This window comes from Lissotriton vulgaris, chromosome 12 (genome assembly GCF_964263255.1).
Source record: "Lissotriton vulgaris chromosome 12, aLisVul1.2, whole genome shotgun sequence".
Taxonomy (NCBI): domain Eukaryota; kingdom Metazoa; phylum Chordata; class Amphibia; order Caudata; family Salamandridae; genus Lissotriton; species Lissotriton vulgaris.
In genome coordinates, this window is record NC_141700.1 from 409,782,657 (window position 1) to 409,800,215 (window position 17,559).

The following is a 17,559-nucleotide window of genomic DNA, read 5'->3' on the forward strand; positions in this document are numbered from 1 at the left end:
CCACATAATTATATGCTACATAATTGCACTACACTCAATGCAACATACACTCCAAATACCACTCAGTGCCACATAATTATATGCTACATAATTACACTGCACTCAATGCAACATACACTCCAAACAATACCACACAGTGCCACATAATTACACGGCACACACTTACACTCTACTGAATACAACATACACTCCACACAATACCACTCAGTGCCACATAATTTTATGCTACATATTTACACTGCGCTCAACGCAACATACACTCCAAATACCACTCAGTGCCACATAATTACATGCCACATAATTACACTGCACTCAATGCAACATACGCTCCAAATACCACTGTGCCACATAATTACATTGCAATCAATGCAACATACATTCCAAATACCACTATGTCACATAAATACACGCCACATAATTACACTGCACTCAATACAACATACACTCCAAATACCAATCAGTGCCACATAATTACACACCACATAATTACACAGCACTCAGTGCAACATACACTCCAAATCCCACTTAGTGCCACATAATTACACGCCACATAATTACACAGAACTCAATGCAACATTCACTCCAAATACCACTCAGTGCCACACAATTACATACCACATAATTACACTGCAGTTAATGCAACATTCACTCCAAATACCACTCAGTGCCACATAATTACACACCACGTAATTACACTCTACTGAATGCAACATACACTCCAAACGATACCACTCAGTGCCACATAATTACACGCCACACAATTACACTCTACTGAATACAACATAACCATCCCATAATACCACTCAGTGCCACATAATTATATGCAACATAATTACACTGCACTCAATGCAACAGACACTCCAAATACCACTCAGTGCCACATAGTTACACACCACATAATTACACTCTACTGAATGCAACACACATTCCACACAATACCACTCAGTGCCACATAAATACACTGCACTCAATGTAACATACACTCCAAACAATTCTACTCAGTGCCATATAATTATATGCTACATAATGACACTGTACTCAATGCAACATACACTCCAAATACCACTCAGTGCCACATAATTACACGCCACATAATTACACTGCACTCAATGCAACATACACTCCAAATACCACTCAGTGCCACATAATTACACTGCAATCAATGCAACATATATTCCAAATACCACTGTCACATAAATACACGCCACATAATTAACACTGCACTCAATGCAACATACACTCCAAATACCATTCAGTGCCACATAATTACACACCACATAATTACACAGCACTCAATGCAACATACACACCAAATCCCACTTAGTGCCACATAATTACACGCCACATAATTACACAGAACTCAATGCAACATACACTCCAAATACCACTCAGTGCCACAAAATTACATACCACAAAATTACACTCTACTGAATACGACATACACTCCCCCATATTACCACTCAGTGCCACATATTTACACGCCACATAATTACACTCTTCTCAATGCAACATAAATACACTCCACATAATACCACTCAGTGCCATATCATTACACATCTCATACTTACACTCTACTCAATGCAACATAAATACACTTTATCTATCTGTCTATCTATCGCCCTCACTCTGTCTATCGCCCTCACTCTGTCTATCGCCCTCACTCTGTCTATCGCCCTCACTCTGTCTATCGCCCTCACTCTGTCTATCGCCCTCACTCTGTCTATCGCCCTCACTCTGTCGCTCGCCCTCCCTCTGTCGCTCGCCCTCCCTCTGTCGCTCGCCCTCCCTCTGTCGCTCGCCCTCCCTCTGTCGCTCGCCCTCCCTCTGTCGCTCGCCCTCCCTCTGTCGCTCGCCCTCCCTCTGTCGCTCGCCCTCCCTCTGTCGCTCGCCCTCCCTCTGTCGCTCGCCCTCCCTCTGTCGCTCGCCCTCGCTCTGTCGCTCGCCCTCGCTCTGTCGCTCGCCCTCGCTCTGTCGCTCGCCCTCGCTCTGTCGCTCGCCCTCGCTCTGTCGCTCGCCCTCGCTCTGTCGCTCGCCCTCGCTCTGTCGCTCGCCCTCGCTCTGTCGCTCGCCCTCGCTCTGTCGCTCGCCCTCGCTCCATCTATCGCACTCATTCTATCTATCTATCGCATCACCATAGCATCACTCAGCACCACCACAGCATCACTCAGCACCACCACAGCATCACTCAGCACCACCACAGCATCACTCAGCACCACCACAGCATCACTCGGGGGCACCACACAATTACACTCTACTGAATACAACATACACTCCACACAATACCACTCATTGCCACATAATTACACGCCATATAATTCCATGCTTTTCAATGCAACGTAAATACACTCCACATAATACCACTCAGTGCCATATAATTACACACCTCATACTTACACTGCTCAATGCAACATAAATACACTCGATCTGTCTATCTATCCATCGCCCTTACTCTCTGTCTATCTATCGTCATCACTATCTATCTATCTATCTATCTATCTATCCATCGCTCTCACTCTGTCTATCTTTTGCCCTCACTCTATCTATCGATCTATAGGCCCTCACTCTACCTATCGCCCTCCCTCCCTCGATCTATCTATCGCCCTCCCTCGATCTATCTATCGCCCTCCCTCGATCTATCTATCGCCCTCCCTCGATCTATCTATCGCCCTCCCTCGATCTATCTATCGCCCTCCCTCGATCTATCTATCGCCCTCCCTCGATCTATCTATCGCCCTCCCTCGATCTATCTATCGCCCTCCCTCGATCTATCTATCGCCCTCCCTCTATCTATCGCCCTCCCTCGAACTATCTATCGCCCTCCCTCGAACTATCTATCGCCCTCCCTCGAACTATCTATCCTCCCTCTATCTATCGCCCTCCCTCTATCTATCGCCCTCCCTCTATCTATCGCCCTCCCTCTCTCTATCGCCCTCCCTCTCTCTATCGCCCTCCCTCTCTCTATCGCCCTCCCTCTCTCTATCGCCCTCCCTCTCTCTATCGCCCTCCCTCTCTCTATCGCCCTCCCTCTCTCTATCGCCCTCCCTCTATCTATCGCCCTCCCTCTATCTATTATCGCCCTCACTCTATCTATCGCCCTCCCTCGATCTATCTATCGCCCTCCCTCGATCTATCTATCGCCCTCCCTCTATCTATCGCCCTCCCTCGAACTATCTATCCTCCCTCTATATATCGCCCTCCCTCTATCTATCGCCCTCCCTCTATCTATCGCCCTCCCTCTCTCTATCGCCCTCCCTCTCTCTATCGCCCTCCCTCTCTCTATCGCCCTCCCTCTCTCTATCGCCCTCCCTCTCTCTATCGCCCTCCCTCTATCTATCGCCCTCCCTCTCTCTATCGCCCTCCCTCTATCTATTATCGCCCTCACTCTATCTATCGCTTCACCACAGCATCACTCAGCGCCACCACAGCATCACTCAGGGGAAATACAACATTACTAGGCGCTACCACAGCATCAATGAACGCCACAGCATCACTCGTCGCCGTCACAACATCACTCAGCACCACCACAGCATCAATCTGTGCAACCAATAAACAACTGGTTCAAATATGTTCTCTCAATGTTTCAAGCTTTCTTACAAATGTCACAAAAAGATGTTATTTCACTTCTGTGCTTGGATTTTCGTCACAATAAAATACAATTAACAATTCTTCACAAAAATTATTTGCAAAAGTTTAAGCTATTGCCAATATAAATTTCAATAACTTTTATTTAAGTATTAATTATTTTAAAAAAATGTAAAAACCATTGTTATTTGTAATATCAATACATCTAAGTCACGTAAATACAACACATATTGCATTACAAATGCTTTAGGTTTCACATTTGCAAAATTTAAAACTATTGGCATTGTAAATGACAAAGCTATTAATTTCGCTATTTTCAAAACCAACACATAAATAAAAAATGTTTCATTTACAATACCAATAGCTCAAACTTTCCTAATGCTAGACCTATTGCATTGCAAATGCTTGTTGTTTGTTTCCACCACGTACAGTAGCCTTCTTATTATGAGACTTGCTAGATGCTATTATTTGCTCCTCAGTGGAAGTATCAGTTTGGGATCCTATACTAGTATCTATGGGGTTAGTTTCCCTACTACTGACTTGTAACTCTGTTAGGTCTTGTAGCTGTGGGGGAATACCGATGTCGCTAGTTCGTTCTATGTCAAAGGCATGATTAGTTGGAGTGGTTACTAACTCGATCTGGCCTAGGGAAGAACGTTTATTTAGGAGTTCAGATGACAAGCGCCGCTCAGTGAAAACGATTTCGCGTTCTAAAACTGAGGCGGCCCTAGTGATGAAATTATCTAAAGTCCTTCTCACTGACCCACCCACCAAGGATGTCCTGCCCGTTTTTAGCCGGGTATTCATGTTATGTTGTATGACCCCAGACAAATAGCCTTAATTTAAAGCACGCGGAACAGCTCAAATGAACAGTCTTACTTAAGTGTCCGGGAAGACCAGGATGAAAGAGGGGTGGCCCAGCCCAGCCATGGACATCCCCGGACGGCCAGACGGCCCGCCCTTTACCCAGGCTTAACCCGGAGGCGCCCACGCGGGTCCTGCGACGCGGAAGGAGTTCCGGTGCTTTAAGCGCCTCCGGGCGCGGAAGTGTCCGTGGGTGGGCGGGGCAATGCCTGCAGTGCGTTCTGGGGGCTGTGGTCCCCCCCCTCGGCGGCCGCGTAGGTGGAAAATGCGGCGGCGGGGGAGACCGGTGAGCACAGCCCACAGCCTGGTGCAGCAGCGCGAGGAACAGGCAGAGAGTGAAAGCGCCTTTCCACAATCAGCAGGAGGTAGGATTCAAAACCCTGTCAGCCAATAAGTTTTAGTATTAAATCTTTTTTTATTGAGCAGAAAATAATCGCACTGCACCTCATAAATAGCATCAGCGCCGGCCTCGAGGGGAGGCAGTCTAAGCCAGAGGCGTTGCTTACGCCCAACATGGTGATACCAGACTTACGTAGATAACACAGCAAGCCGCCTACAACCCATCCGGGCCGGCCGCGTCAAAAGAGGTGCCCAAGAGATGCAAGCGAAGCTAGTGATGATGCAAGAATTAACAGGAGTCTTCAACACAAGACAAAACAACTCCCTGTAGCCCCCCCCCCTCCCACACCCTCCCCTCTCCTTGTCCAATAGTCAAGCATGGGGTGGCACGCCATCACTGCCTCATCTACGAGCCAATCGGAGCCACACGCGCTGGGCCCTTGCGTTTGTGCGTGCACGGTTTAGGCTCCGGTAGTGGGGTATCTGCGAGGCGCAGCAGCCGTAGGTATCGGGGGCAACTCACCTCCCGGAACTCCCCGGTCAACAGGGAGAGGAATGGTTGCCATAAAGCTGCAAAGTCCGATCCCCTCCCTGCCGCGGTCAATGATAGCTTCTCCATCCCCAGGATCGCCCATAGCCGATGCAGCCAGCCTAGCTGCAGTGGAGCCTGTGCCACCCTCCAATGAGCCACTATGTTCTGTACCGCTGCCCCCAGTGCCAGTGCGATCAGCTTCCCCCTACAGGATTTCAGGGGGTACATAAGGGCGTTAGGCAGGCCTAGTATAATGTAAACTGGGAAACGGGGCAGTTGCGTGTCTAGGTGAGAGTCAATTAGGTCCAGAATGGGGGTCCAGTACGGACGGAGTTTGTCACAGCTCCACAGTAAATGCTCCAGTGTCCCCAGTTCCCCGCATCCCCTCCAGCAGCGGTCACTCACCTGGGGATCCCACCGGTGCAACCTCTCGGGTGTATGATACCAATATGTGGCAATTTTGATCATCGTCTCAGTGAGACCGGCGTGGTGTGCCGAATGTCTGGCCCTGTAGTAAATCCCTTCCCATTCCTTCAGTGTGAGTTGGCGCCCCAAGTCCCTTTTCCATCTGTTCCTACCCGCATTGTATGTGTGGGTGTTGGTGAGGAGTAACTGTTGGTAAAGATCTGAAATTAATTTTTTGTCCGATGTGCGCCTCAGCAGCCACTTCTCATAGTGTGTGAGATGTCGTTGGGCGCCCGGCAGGATCGAAGGGTGAAGGACCCAGTGTCGTACCTGCAGATATTGCAATCGGTCCACCTCGGCCACGCCATAGTCCTGTTTCACCTTGTGAAATGGGAGTATACCCTTAAGGTCAAACATGTGTCCCACAGGGAGGAGCCAAGACGGCGGCCAAAATGGCCGCATAGAAGCCCGGCTCCGCAGCTCGCCCTCACCTCCGGCACCATCCTGTCTACGATCCTGCACCCCAGCCGTGGTCCATTGCAGCGGAACTACGGTGGAGCCCGACCGTGTTACTCCGGTCCTCGTACCGCCTCGGACGACTGAGCATCGTCGTCCTGAAGTTTCTGGCCTTCGCTCTGATGTGAGCCGGGACCTTGGGTTACGCTGCAGCCGCCTCGTAATGAGCACACAACGGCCTCGATCGGCCATGATGGTCCGGTGCCCCGAGTGGTGAAACCGAAACTACTCCTTGTTGCAGCCCCTGGACACATCGCGGCAACGGGCCATTGATTTCTACAGCGCATGTTCCCGGCCGGTACCTGCGACTTTGGGAAGGTACGTCTGAAGGCAGAACAGCATGCCTGGACCGGACTCTGGCCGAACTGTGGTAAGAGGCGCGTAGCGCCGTGCCTACATGGGGGCTTGAGTGTGACTCTTTCCTACTCCCTCAAACACCCCGCATTGTTCGTTGAAGCCGGGCCGCCGCTGAGACAGCCTTCCTTTGTTCTGTGAGGCCCGAGGTCCTGATGCGCTAGTGGTGAGAAAAGGGCGCTTACGGTCAAAGATGTTTGGCTGGCCCTTCGTGACTGGCGCATTGACCTGCAAGGACTACCGGTGAATGTGCATACCTCACAGCTTACCACCTTTCCTGCTATGGAACATTTGGGCACAGCTGTGTGCACTGAGGAAAGTGAGCCCGATTTCTCCCCGGTTGCTGCAGCTAAGGATTCCCAGGCGTGTGTGATGCATGATGACGAGACCAGGGAGCACAATAACCGGGACAGCGTCTTTGCTACTCTTTTTGCTCTCCTGTCAGCTGACTTATTTCCTGATTACCACCGCCTTGCCTTCTTGCGGACGACGGTTACATCCCGGGAGAACGCTCCTGAGTTATTACTCTGGTCATTGTTGCGAACCTGTGTGGCCCCTTCTGGTACTGTTGATTTATTGCCACTACCTGCGCACACTTGGAGAGGATTATTGACTTTTTCTCGGACTGGCCAGGGCTGACCGTTGCCTGTATACGACACTTCTTTGTGACCTCGGCGCCGAAGCGGAACATTGTTTGCGCTGGAGACCTTGGGTGGTTGGGATGACCGTACATTGGTGCCCACGTTCCTTTTCAGTGGGCTTATGCTTTTGGGGTTGGGGGTGTGCATGGGACTGGTGCTAGGGCCCTCCTCCGTTCTTTCCCACTTTTGGGGTTCTTCTCGGGGCGACAGGCATGCCTATAGGGGGGGGGGGGTGGGCCGTGGCCTTCCGCTGGTATGCAGGGTGGGGGGTTGGGGGTTGGGGGATGGGATGTGTTTTATGTTCTTCTGTGTTTCCATGGCCCTCTATCTTTCTTTTTTATCTCTTTTCTGTTTTTATATATCTTATTCTTCATTGGGGATTGGGGTTCAGCACGATTGGGGAGTTTCACACAATGTGTCTTTCTGCGACTTGGTTCTGGATCTTGGCCTCCTGAGGGTGGGACACTGTGATTTGATAAGTGATTGCTGCTCGTTATGCTTCCCGATCTGTGCTCCTTCCATGATGACTCTCAATTGTGGCGAGATGTGGTTCTGGCGATTTACTGCATTGTAAACTGTTCTCTCCTGATTCTGTAAGGCCGGGACCAATGTGTTGCTTTACGATATCCTGATACCATTTATCCTTCAGACTCTTAATTTGAAAATTAGACCGCAATACCTCTGTAATTGATCTTGAAAGTCTCGTCTCTTTGATATGTACTTCACTTGTGCGCCTTCGGGCTGCTTACTGGATTGTATGTGTAACCTCTTGTCAATAAAGATCTTCCAAAAATTAAAAAAAAAAAGTGTCCCACATCTCTGCAGGGGGTCGCTCTCCACGCCGCAAATGCCTTGGTGTCCAAGCCCGGTGTGAAGTCTGGGTTATCGAAAATGGGTGTCATCGGCGACGGAAAGGAAGTCAGCCCTTTCGCCACGGCCACTCTGTCCCAGACCCCAAGGACAGTGCTCGTGATGTCAGAGGCATACAAGTTGGGAGGTCTGTGACACCGTGGGAATAATGAGACTCCCTGTAGTTGGCGGCCGGCCACTGCCTGGTCCTGAAAGAGCCAGTGTTTGCCCGACTCTAGTTGATGCCACTCCACCAGCGTGCGTAGTTGTGCCGCCTGAAAGTAGAGCGTGAGGTCGGGTATCCCCACTCCCCCGTGCTCCGGTGGCAGGGTCGCAATAGTGTGCTTGAAGCGCGGGCGTCGACCATTCCAGATAAACCGTGTTAATTCCGTTTGGGTTTTCTTTAGCCACTCGCGTGGCGGTCGCAAGGGGAGCGTCTGGAACAGGTACAGAATCTGTGGGAGCAATGTCATTTTAACAGCCGGTATCCGGCCGAGCCAGGACAGCGTGAGCGGCTTCCAACGCCGCAGTTGATCTCGGACCTTCTTCGTCAGGGTCCCGTAGTTGGCCTCCGCGGTGGCCCGCACCGTCGGGGCTAGGTGGACACCTAAATAAGAGACGGAGGTGGTCGACCACTGTACCTTAAATTCCGCTTTGACCTCGGCCAGGGTGTCGGGGGATAGCGAGATATTTAGGGCCTCCGATTTCGCCTCATTGATCTTAAAGCCCGATGCCTGCGCAAAGGCGTGGAGCTCCACAAAGAGCGCTCGCATAGATTGCATCGGGTCAGTGAGGGACAACAGTACGTCATCCGCGTATAAACTAATTTTGTGCGTGTCACCGCCGAAGCGGATACCTGAGATGCGGTCGTGTTGTCGCACTCTCGGTGCCATCGGCTCCATATAGAGAGCGAACAGGAGGGGGGAGAGCGGGCAGCCCTGCCGGGTGCCTCTGCCAATGTCGAATCTCGGGGAGGTATGGCCGTTAACTCGCACCGCCGCATTGGGACGGCGGTAGCAGTTGAAAATGCGGTGGCGGAGGGTTTCCCCAAATCCGAAGTGTTGCAATACCTGTTCAAGATACGGCCAGTGCACCCTATCGAACGCCTTTTCTGCGTCGATGGTAAGGAGCATGCAACCCGGTTTCGTACGAGAGCCAGCCTCGATGAGGTGGAGGACTCACTGGGTATTGTCGCTGGTCTGCCTTTGGGGGATGAAGCCCGACTGGTCCGGGTCTACCAGTTGCTGCATGTACGGCGCCAGGCGACTTGCGAGGATGCCGGTGTAGAGCTTCAGATCTACGTTCTGCAAGGAGATGGGCCGGTAAGAGCCACAGTCCGCCGGGTCACGGCCGGCCTTGGGGATCACCGATATGGCCGCTTCGAGCAGGTCAGGGGGGATGGCACCGGGTCGATCAAATGTGTTAAACAGGTCGCGCAGGATAGGGGCAACCTGTGGGCAAAACGTTTTATAGAAGGCCGCTGTGTAGCCATCCGGCCCTGGGGATTTCCCCACTTTAAGGCGGGATATCGCCGATATGACCTCCTCCAGGCCGATGGGCCGGTCTAGGAAGTCGGCTTGCGCTTGGGTGAGGGTGGGAAGCGTCGCACCGTTCAAGTAATCCAGGCCTGCCCTCGGATCAAGGCAATCCGCATCTTAGAGGGTGGCGTAAAATTCGCCGAAGGCCGCCGCTATAGCTGCGTCCTCCATAATCTGTGTCCCGAGCGCGGAGTTGAGGGAGCGCACGTGCCGTCTCTGATCCTGCGCCTGAGTCTGCTCGCTAATAGCTTCCCGCAGCAGTCACCTCCGGTGTAATACGCGTGCTTGAGACGCATGGCGGCGTATTCGGCCACATCCTGGTCGAGGGCTGCTAGCATCTTTCGTTCAGTGCACAGCTGGCGCCACGCCCGCACGGCCCCGGTGCGTTGGTGCATCTGTTACAATTCAGCAACTCGCTGAGTGAGTTCAGCCCTTTTAGGTGCCCTGTCTTTATTATCAGCGGCGGCGATGGAGATGATCTCGCCCCGCAGGACCGTCTTGAGCGCCGCCCATTGAGTGGCTTTGGTCGTGTCGTCGTTGGCATTGTGAGCTAAGAATTGCGTGAGTGCGGTCTTGAGCCTGTCCTGTGTGGCGGGGTTCAGCAGGAGCCCATCCCGGAGCCGCCAGTGACGCCGCGGTGTCGGCGCGGGTGCCACCCGGAAGGTCGCTATCACCGGCGAGTGGTCGGACAGAGAGGCCGGGAGGATCTCTACGTCCTCAGCCTGCCCCATCAGCTGTGAAGAGCACAGAAAATAGTCCAGTCTCGCATAGGTCTTGTGGGCCGCCGAGTAGTAGGTGTATGCCGCCATGTGTGGGTGGAAGTGTCGCCATAGGTCAGTGAGGTCTAGGTCGGAAAGGTGTACGTGTCCCGTCGCTGAGAGCACCCCAACTTGTCCAAACCTTTGGCCCGTGCGGTCTGCTGTGTGTGGAACACCAGGTTTAGGTCCCCCCCAAGTAGTAAGTGTGGATGTGTAGTGGCAGTGGCAGCCTCCAGTGCTGTGAGTAGGAACCTTTCCTGACCTTCGTTTGGTGCGTAAACGGAGCCCACTAATAATGTCTGACCCGCCACCTGGAAGCTGTGGACGAGGAGCCGTCCTTTGATCTCAGCTTCCTTCTGCATGACCCGCCCCTCAAAGGTTTTGGCTACCAGTATAGCTACCCCAGCAACCTTTTTCTGAGTGGAGGAGAAAAACTGTCACGGGAAGGAGCGCGACTTCAGCCTGTGATGGTCCTTAGATACCAGGTGTGTCTCTTGCAGAAGGCAGATGTCGGCCTTCGAGTGGTCTAGGAAGGACAGTACCGCCCTGCGTTTGACCGGGCTGTTGAGGCCTCGCACATTAAGTGAAAGTATTCGCAATTGGCGTGTCATGATGGAAGCATGGTGTGGGACAACCCCTCTTCTGAAGCACATCCATCTTGTCACTCCCATTGTAGTGCCTAAATCCCCTGGACAAGGAGAGCACCCTCCCTCCTCCCACCCCCCTACCAACTCCCTTCCAACCCCACTACGCACAACACCCCCCTCCCGTCCCACCCCGAAACCCCTCTCCCCAACTGTGAGAAAAACTCGGTCCAACATAGTCCCAGGTCCAGTTGGTAGGCCACTGGATCTGTGGTAAGGTGTGTCCATAGTGTGGAGGCAGTGGTGACGGTGCGAGCGAGTCGACCCATCCCCCGTCCGCTGCCGTGGGGGAAGTGTCAGTGTCTCCATCGGGGAAGAGTGGGGAGCACTCAGCCCCCGCCGCCGCCCAGTTAGGCCCGGCCTTACATTGCTCATCAGGTCCAGCGCGCCGTCCCCCCGGTGGTCAGCCATTGTCCGATTTCACCAGGCCCTGCGCCACGGTTTCCACTGCCGCCCGCTGCCCTTCCTCTATCTCAGTAGCTGCGGGGCGTCTTGGCCTGCGACGGCGCCGCTGTAGTTGCCATCTCCCTGGCATCTCCTCGCCAGAGGCACCCTCCTCGTGGGCCCCTCGTCGACCGCCGGCTCCTCGATGCCTAGCAGGTGGCAGGCGTCCCCGAGGGAGCTCGGTTGGTGGAGAATGTTGCCGAGCCGAAACACCAGTCGGAAGGGGTGACCCCAGCTGTAAGAGATATTGCGCCTTCGTAGTTCCGCTGTAACTGGACGAAAGGTGCGTCGCTTCTCTAGTGTGATAGCGGCCAGATCCTGATACAAAGTCGGGGAGTGGTCGCCATAAGTGATTGGTGCCGTCTGGCGCGCTTTGGCAAGGATCTCTTCTTTCGTCCTGAAGTCCTGTATACAGACCAGAATGTCCGCCGGGTGTGCTGCGTTGGCTCTAGGCGGGCCCGTGCGGTGTGCTCTGTCCAGTCGCAATGGGGTGTCCGCTGGCCGGCCTAGAACGTGGTTGAACAGACCCTGCGTGAACTGAAAAAGATCTTCCGTGTCTGGGGACTGCTTCACTCCCCTGATCTTGATGTTGTGCCGCCGGGAGCGGTTCTCTAGATCTTCGGTATGTGTCTGGAGGTCCACTTGTTGATCATGTATGCGGGCTAGTTCCTGCCGTAGGGCCTCCATCTCCGTGTCCCGTGCGTCGCTCTTGGTTTCCAAGTCCGCTACCCTCTCACCAATGGCGTCGGTGTCACGGCGGACTTCCTTTATTTCTTCCTGGAGCTCCTTCTTTAAGGCGTGAATGTCTTCCCTCAAGCCGGTGAACAGGGACTCCAGGAATGACCGTGTGACGGGCCCTCGGGGTCCGTCCTTTCAGAGGGCGGGGTGGCCACCGCTTTCTTCTCCGTGTCCCCCCGGTGGCCGGTTGTCGTGGGGTCCGTCCGCTTCCCCATTGTGGTAGGGGTGAAGAGGTCCTTTATGGTGCGGTCTTTCCGGAGCCGCCCGCCGGACATGCCCCTTCCGGACCCCCTCCGGAGCGGCGGCCGGTTGCCACCAATGTCAGCTGCCTGTGGGGCTCAGGGCCTCGAGTGTGGACTGCTGTGCAGGGTGCGGTGAGCGGGTGGCCCAGGACCACTGCGCTGTGTGAGGGTGCAGGGCGCCGACGAGGCCCAGTCACAGGGCGGAAAACCGCTCCCAGGGATCCCGGGCGGTCACCGGCCACCAGCCACGGCGGCCGCCGATGTAACTGCCACAGTAGGAGGCCAAGCTAGGCCAGCACCACGCGGGAGCGGCCCTCTGTGTCTCCCAGCCAGCAGGCGTCACTCAAGCTGTTGGGTCGCTGCCGCTCTCCGCTGGACTCACCGTCCCGATGTCGTACCTGTGGTCGGTGGGTGCTGTGTGACGGGGGCAGAGCCGCAGTAGAGAGCCAGCGAAGGGGGGGGGGGCGCGAAGCTAGGCATGGGCAAGGCGCGCTGTGTCCCAAAATGGTGCCTGCGTACAGCTCCTCCGCGTCGCCGGGGCCAATGGCGCGGGCAGCCGCCCCTCAGCCCGCGAAGGGGTCCCCTGTGATCGCCGCCTTCTCACCGTGATCCCGGCATCACTGATGCTGTCTTGCCGGACGCTGGGGGGGCGCCCGTCCACCTCCGCTCCTCACCTCTGATCTCAGGGCCGGCACGCGCCCCACCAGCAGGCACCAGGAGTGCCCGTGGCCTTCAGGTCTTTGCCGCTAAGGTGACGGGGAGATATGGCGGACCCGCAGAAGCCCCTGTCCAGGGATCCCAGGGGGCCTCGCACACCGCAGCGCGGGTCGGGCATGTCGTCGCTGCAGCCGCCTTTCCTGGGTGCACTTGAGGCGGCTTCCGCCGATGAAACTGCCAGAGTAGGAGGCCTCGTCAGGTCAGCACCATGCGATAGCGTGCCTCTGTGTCCCCCAGCCAGTAGGCGTCACTCAAGCTGTTGGGCCGCCTCCGCTGGACGCACGGTCCCAATGTCGTGACAGTGGTCGGTGTGCTCTGTGTGATGGGGGCAGAGCCGCTGGAGGGAGCCAGCAATGGGGGGGGGGGGGGCGAGGCTAGGGCCGGGCAAGGCGCGCTGTGTCCCAAGATGGCGCCTGCATGCAGTTCCTCCGTGTCGCCGGGGCCTATGGCAAGGGCAGCCACCCCTCAGCCCGCGAAGGGGCCCCGTGTGACCGCTGCCTTCTCTCCGTGCCCTCCGCTCCTCCGATGCCGTCTCGCCGGGCGCTGGGGGGCCGCCCGTCCACCCCCGCTCCTCACCTCCGCTCTCAGGGCCGTCCTCTAGGCACCCACTCGCGTCCCACCGGCAGGCACCGGCAATGCCCGTGGCCTTCCGGGCTGTGCCGCTAAGGTGACGAGGAGATGTGGCAGGCCCGCAGAAGCCCCCGCCCAGGGATCGCAGGGGGCCTCGCGCACCGCAGCGCGGGTCGGGCCTGCCGTCGCTGCAGCCGCCGTCTCTGGGTGCACCTGAGGCGGCGTACTGGCTCCGCCCACCACGGCCTCGTCTTCACCGCTCCGCTCGCCCTAGGCCTCAGCGGCTGCAACAGCACCAGGCTGGGTCAGCGGGGATCGTGCGCCGGTGGTCAGTAACGCCGCTCTCCAGCACTCCGTCACCGTAGTGCCAGCTTCAGGCCCGCTAGGGAAGCGCTCAGGCCGGGTCGAGTGCTGAAGTTATGCTGGTAAACAGCGGCCGGCGGCGGGAGCTCGGCAAAGCACGTCCGCTCACACCGCCATCTTGGCCACGCCCCCAGCCAATAAGTTTTCACGGAGCTCCCACTCCTTCGAGGGAGCACCGGTGCTTTAAGCCCCTCCGGGCGCAGAAGTGTCCGTGGGTGGGCGGGGCGATGCCTGCAGAGCGTTCTGGGGGCTGTGGTCCTCCCCTCAGCGGCCGTGTAGGTGGAAAATGCGGCAGCGGGGGAGACAGGTGAGCACAGCCCACAGCCCGGTGCAGCAGCGCGAGGAGCAGGCAGAGAGTGACAGCGCCTTCCCACAATCAGCAGGAGGTAGGATTCAAAACCCCTGTCAGCCAAAAAGTTTTCTCGGAGTCTATGCAATATTAAGGAATCCAAATCAGTAGCAATATGGAACTCTTACGAGAAAACTATGGGAGAGCCGTGGTGTAGCTAGAAGAGCGCATACACGTGTAGAGGTGCTTGCCCTTGTCCTTTTACCGATGACTGGTGATTACTAAATTGGTGGTCCTCCCCAAATTTCTCTACTTATTCATAAACATCCCTATGCCCCTAAAAATACCCCTTTTCAATTGCCCATGCTTCCTTGTGATTAAATGGACATGAACAGACAACTGAGATTTTCCTAGGAGACAACGGTCCCTGCTTGATTGCAGATGCCAATTTTGATGTACTGATGGTGAAGCTGAAGGGATTCTTCCAAAATGCTACGGCCAACAAAATTGAGAGCCGAGATACCCGCTATCAGTACTGTGACTTCCTGATAAAGATTGGAACTGTTGTCATGGGGACCAGCGCCCGAGGAATATCCGTGGAGGTGGACTACTGTCCTTGTGTGATTGTCAACGATTGCTGGAACCTAATGGTGGAGTTCATGCAAAGCTTTATGGGAAGCCATGCTCCTGGCCTCCCTTCTGTATTCAGCAATAAGCATGAGTCCGTCTACAGCCCGGCAGACACTATGGTCCAGTATATGGAACTTCTCAACAAGATCCGCAAGCAGCAGCAAGGGCCTGGCTCTGGTATTAGATGATTCACAGGAAGAGGACTCTGTCTTCAATGGAGGTATCACTACCATTTGAATATTCATCAGAATATGCATCAGCTGATGAAGTTCACAAGAGACTGTCTCTGGCAATTGAGTACTCTCTGACTTCTCGCCAGCAGACACTGGAAGGATATATGGCCTGCTGAGGATAGTCAAAAAGTGTCTTTGTACAAGGACGAGAGGCAGACGTTTTGTACAATACTGTAAATATTCCACGGCCTAACATTTTCTCTTGCACTCTATCCATTTTGTTTGAGAATCCCTACACTCATGTGGAAGTGGTTTTCTTTTTTTTTGCAGTTTGATTGAAAGAGGGATCCAACCGGTGTTCTCAGGAGACTAGAGTAAGCCCAGACTTCAGCGAAATTGTTTTACAGCTAAATACATGGGACTTTCTTTTTAAAAAAAAAAAAATTTTTTTTTTTTTTGACTGATGCTATATTTTATAGGAGACACTCGCCCTCTCACCACCCCTCCCAGAGCACAGAGAGTTGAGTTTGAACCATACTACTACTGTGCACAGGCCCAATATGCTCTTCATTAACCACACCCTACCCAAAGCTTACACCAACACTATGATGGAGGTAGACAATGACAGACCCTGTCGCTTCTCTTCGGTAATGTTCAATACACCGCCAAGACAGACTGCTGAAATTGGTACGGTCAGGTGCACAACGTGGACATGGAACTGGTTGAGAGATAATTTCCTCTACTACAGGCTATGGAGCAGTACACCTCACATTTCCCAGAGAGAACCCAACTTGCATGCCCTCAATACAGTAATTACTAGCCGCTCCCCTAGAAAACTGATTTCCATGCTGTACATAACAATGCAACAGAAAGCCCCCATGATCAAACCCCGAGTCTTTGACAGGTGGATGGAGGATCTTGGGAAAGACTTCACTGTTGAGAAATGTAAATGTTGTAATAACACGCATTCTCTCCCACCATTGCTGCTTCCTTCATGACAACTGTCTCCACTGGGCCTACTGCACACCAGCTGGTATGTGCAAGATGGACTTTGGGCGGGATGCGGGGTGCTTTAACTGCAGCTGTGAAGACACTAACTTTCTGCATCTGGCCTTGAGCTGTCTTGGGGTATCTGGCTTTTGGACTACTGTCTATACCTCTCTGAGTGACAGGAACTCACTCTGTATCAAGGAGACATCTGGTTGCTCGCCTTGGCTATGTCAAATATATCCCTGCTAGCATACCCAGACAAACTTCCATGCTACTCCTACTGGCTAAGCGGAGCATTGCCGTGCATTGGGGACACCATGGCTGCCTGAAATTTTAAGATTGGCTGGCAGACACTGCCTTTTGCTAGCAACAGCTAGAGGACTACTGGGAGCTAATGCCTGAAAAGAATTGACCCACACACATAGCCCCCTTTTGAGATTTAAACTGCTCAACAAGCTACATGAGTTTTTGAATGTTATCAGTCCTAGCGCAGTATATGAGACCTGGGATAATAGACTAGTGAGATTTGAGAACACAGGAAGCTCTGGGCTGATCTGCCGCCGGAGCCGGGGATCGAACCTTGAGCCCTGTGTTCCGAAGTCCGCTGCCCTGGCTGCTGCACCACACCTCTCCACAGACAAAAAGTAAGGGTCCCAAAGGGGCTGGTAAATGTATTAATCTGAAAGGTTGCACAGTCACAATATATAATAAGCACCTTTTCCTCACAACATTCATTAGACATGGCTACGTGAATGAGGCACCCGTATATTTATAACAACAAGGGGCCCCAATTAAGTCAACAGGGGACCTCGGGGAGCTTAAATCTTTCAAACAGTGTGCCCAACACTAACAGGTAGACCCTGTACTCCGACTCAACGGGCAGATTCCTGGCGTCGTCGAAATTGGTTATCAACCACGACCCGCCTAGCAACTCATCCCGGGTTGCGGCATTCTCATCCGGTTGCCTCCTCCTCTTGCGGGCATAATCGCATTGCCCTGGTAATTAGAGGCTAACAAAGTTAAGGCATTATTCCAATGTCCTGATGATGGTCCCCATAACTAATGGGGGGACCAAAACGCCGTCGACCTCTGTGACACCATATGCAAAACGTGATTACTATGTAATGTAATGGTGTTCATGTGATTTCTCTGTACAACTGCAATTACTACACAGAAAACGTTTGTTTGCCTTAAAAAGCCTTTCCTTGTTTGTAAATCTACCTTCTGTATTAAGACCTGTTAGTGTTGGGCACAGGCTTGTGTACCACACAGGTGATCAGTAGAAGGTATTTTGTTGGATTTGAAGTGTATACTCAGTAAAATTATAGACCTCTGTCCGGCTGGACATGTCCTTCAGAATATAGAACGGATTCTCTCTATA

At 53.6% G+C, this 17,559-nt stretch overlaps 1 protein-coding gene across 5 annotated transcripts in view; it reads left to right on the forward strand.

Annotated features, from left to right (window-relative positions):
- The window catches only part of CHD9 (chromodomain helicase DNA binding protein 9), a 2,197,083-nt gene that overhangs the window by 2,060,660 nt on the left and 118,864 nt on the right, over positions 1 to 17,559 (forward strand). The gene's annotated exons all lie outside the window — the stretch shown is intronic.